Source organism: Heterodontus francisci, chromosome 34 (genome assembly GCF_036365525.1).
Source record: "Heterodontus francisci isolate sHetFra1 chromosome 34, sHetFra1.hap1, whole genome shotgun sequence".
Taxonomy (NCBI): Eukaryota; Metazoa; Chordata; class Chondrichthyes; order Heterodontiformes; family Heterodontidae; genus Heterodontus; species Heterodontus francisci.
The window spans coordinates 38,164,066-38,167,832 of NC_090404.1; the positions used below are offsets into that span (position 1 = coordinate 38,164,066).

A 3,767-nucleotide genomic window follows, 5' to 3' on the forward strand; every position below is an offset into this window, starting at 1 on the left:
GTCATGAGCTTGGAATCATTTTTAGATGATTTAAAGATGACTTTGAAAAAAATCACCTCGTGCTAATTTAAAATAACAGTTTAACATTCTGGTTATGCTCCCCAGGTTGATTTCAGTGCAGTTTTTCCATAATAAAAGCAAAATACTGTGGATGCTGGAAATCTGAAACAAAAACAAGAAATGCTGGAATCACTCAGCGGGTCTGGTTGCATCTGTGGAAAGACAAGCAGAGTTAACGTTTCGGGTCAGTGACCCTTCTTCGGAACTGTGCAGAAAGTCTCCCTCAACGTTGAACATTACAGCTGATTTCTGTTCAAATTTGTGAGCGATTATTAAAGGATCATTCCATGATACCTCGGTTAATAACAGCAAGTCTAAGCTGTATGTCACACATGAAAACAGTTACATCAATTATTCACTCATTCCCAACGCCACAGTCAGTGAGACCAGGACAAGCAGCAATATTCTAAACCCACACTCTCCAATCACCCACTGTCAACAGAAAACAACAAATCAATCAGAGGGTTACTGTACATGCGTGGGACACGGGACACGACAGCCCGGGCCAAACCTCCTCATACTCTGAGCACAATGAAAGAGTTACAAACAATAGTAACAACTTTCAAAATCGTTCCCATGTAAAATGTCTTCATGTTATTTAAAAGCTGACTGTTCTGAAAGTGAGCACCATGGGATTTGTGTTTTTCGTGTTTTTCTGTTAGGTTTGCAATTCACTTTGTGTTGGATATTGAAGAGAATCTCATATCAAAATGAGGACACAACGTAGGTAAACAATAAATCCCAGAACAATTCCTCAGTAAAATGGATTGCAACCTTTGGAAGGAGGTGCAGTTACAAAGTGGAAGATGGGAATGATGTTATTGATGATTGAGTGGAATGTATTGAATCCTTGGGCTTTTGCTGATCAATTTCCTTTTACACCATGGAACACAAAAAAAGCTGAGGCACCAGGAGGAAACCAACAGTTATCTCACTTTAATGAGAGATATGGCAACGCTGCCATGGGTTGCCCAGTTACCTCAGTCAATAGAGCATGAAATTCTTAATTCCATGGTTATGGGTTGGAGCTCCATGTTCACTGTGATTGTTTTAAACTTTGCTGCTGCTTTCACGGGCGAACCCCAGCTCTCCATTCCTCCACCACTGTCACCCGCGCTCAAACTGTGTCTTTCTCCAGCACGCTGTTGTGAATATCACAATTCCTGATTTACAAGTGAAAACTGTCGTCCGAATCACTGGACATGTGAGAGAGAAGTTTGTAGATGCAGCCTAATGTACAGCGAATGATAATACTTTAAAAGTGGGAAGTTCCATTGCAGCATTTGGACAAAAAGAAACTGCTCAGAGTAACAGAATGAGAATGGTCACTTCCTGGGGAACAAATAGCATCGGATCCACGTCTAAAAGGATTCCAATGACAATCATCGGATTCATTAGACTCAGGGAGAAAAACTCGGAAACTCATCCTGAACGTCATTTACATGCAGATGAGCTGTGAGGAAAGATTGGATTAGGCTGAGTTTGTATTCCTTGGGACAGAGGAAGTTAAGGGGAGATGTAATGGAGGTGTATAAAATAATGAGGGACCTGTTTCTCAATAGACAGGCCAGAATGAGGTTTTCATTGCTGAAGCCACATTTAGCGCTGTCAGTAGAAGAAAAACAATCAAGACAGAAAGAGAGTCATGATAGGGGTAGAGTGGGAGAAAGAAGTCTGAAGTTGAACCAGAAGGTGAGAGTGAAGATTCATCATCACAAGTGGTTGAAGTGGTGACCAGGAAGAGTTGTGGAAGATGTGGTCCTCGCACATATTTATTCAAGATGTTTGGTAGTGGAAAAGTTAAGTTTGTACATATAGTTCATTTTTTACCTTCAGAGGTTCACAAAAAAAGAAGGAAGTTGGAAAGAATCAAATGAGTCGAATAAATCAGATAATTTGGTTCCGAGTTGAGCACCAATAGTTACTCAATCACAAATCATGCCAGAATCTTGCGCAAGAAAATGTTTGAGTTCAGATCCAAGGCAGAGTTGGAGAGACATGTCTGATGAAATGGAAATTTCAAATGCAGCTCAAGGTCAAAATCAGCCTCTGTTGGAGAAACCTCTCCTCAGACTCAGTCCAAGATGGGTCAAGGTCTTTCCACAAGTTCTGGATGTTTGAGTCAGGATAGAAGGTGGCATAGAATTGGGGAGTGGCAAATGTGACACCCTTATTCAAGAAATGTGTAAGGTCAGTCCGAGCAATTAAATGCCAGTTGGTTTAACGTCAGTGGTGGGTACGATTTCAGAAACAATAGTCAGGGAAAATATCAATTTACATGTAGAGATGTTCAAGTTAATTAAGGATAACCAGAAGGGATTTGTAAAAGACAGATCATGCATGACTAATTGAATTGATTTTTTTGTTGAAGTTAAGGAGAAGTTTGATGAAGGGAGTGTGTTGAATGTTGTTTATATGGATTTTAACAAAATATTTAATAAGGTACCACAGAAAAGGCTTGTTAACAAAATTGTGACTTGTGGAATAGGAGGGTCAGTGTCCATTTGAAGAAGTTATTGGCTTAAGGACTGAAAACAACGAGTCAATGAAAGTGGTTGTTTTTCAGACTGGAGAATGGTAGATAGTGATGTTCCCCAAGATAGCAGAATTTCAAAATTTGCTGACGACAACAAACTTGGAGCTGCAGCAACCAGTGAGCATAATATGAACAGCCAACAACAGGACATAGAAAGGGTAGTCGAACGAACAGAATGTTTGCAGATTGAATTTTATACTGACAAGTGTGAAGTGATGCATTTTGACAGAGGGATTAAGGAGAGGCAATGTAGATGTAATAGCATAGTTCTAACGAATGTGCTGGAACAGAGTGACCTGGGGGTGCAGGTGCATCGATCTTTGAAGGTGGCAAGATATATTGAGAGAATAGTTAGTTAAGCATAAGGAATCTTAGGCTTCATAAATAGAAGTAGTCAGTACAATTTTGGTGAACCTCTTTAAAGCTCTGGTTAGCAGCAACTCTGTCCTGTTCTTGTCAGCACATTTCAGGAACGATATGAGCGTCCTTGAGAGGGTGCAGAGGAGATTTAGCAGATGGGTTCCTGGGATGGAGCATTTTAGTTACAAGGTTAGGTTGGCAGAGCTGGGCTTGTTCTCCTTAGAACAAAAGAGATTGAGGGGAGATTTAATAGAAGTGTACCAGATTATGACAGGCTTGGATAAGTTAGACAAGGGAAACGGCACAAGGAGTAGTGACCAAAAATTGCCAGTTCTGTGGGAAAAAAAAGGATGTGGGTGAATATGAGGAAGCACTGTTTTTGTATCTCAAGTGATAATGACCTGGAACTCACTGCCCACAAGGGTGGTGGAAGCAGAAATGATAAATGCCTTCAGGAGGAATTCTGAGAAAAGCAGGCTTGCAGGACTATGGGCATCGAGCCTGACTGCGTTGCTCTGTGCAGAGCTGGCATGGACCGAGTTGTCTCCTTCTCTGCTGGAAATGACTATGAAGTTTTGCAGGGCTCTCACCGCACGTGGCTCCTGTTGCTTTAATGTCACCTCATCGTTGTTTTCGATCCCTTCTTCTGGCCAGTTCGGACGAACTTTTCTGCACTGTCAAGCTGTTTCTCATTGCACCCCGTTTCTAAAATTCAGTGCTCCACGTGAGGCTTGAACTCACAACCTCGACATAATTCATTAATTACACTGCTGTATGAGTACCACACGCTAACCGATTGCGCCACTGAAGC

At 41.4% G+C, this 3,767-nt stretch overlaps 1 non-coding gene across 1 annotated transcript; it reads right to left on the reverse strand.

Annotated features, from left to right (window-relative positions):
* Positions 1 to 3,672: 3,672 nt before the first annotated feature.
* On the reverse strand, positions 3,673 to 3,767 carry trnam-cau (transfer RNA methionine (anticodon CAU)). Its single transcript has 2 exons — positions 3,730 to 3,767; positions 3,673 to 3,708 (listed from the first exon to the last, which is right to left on the reverse strand). It is a non-coding gene; the product is annotated as a tRNA-Met (tRNA).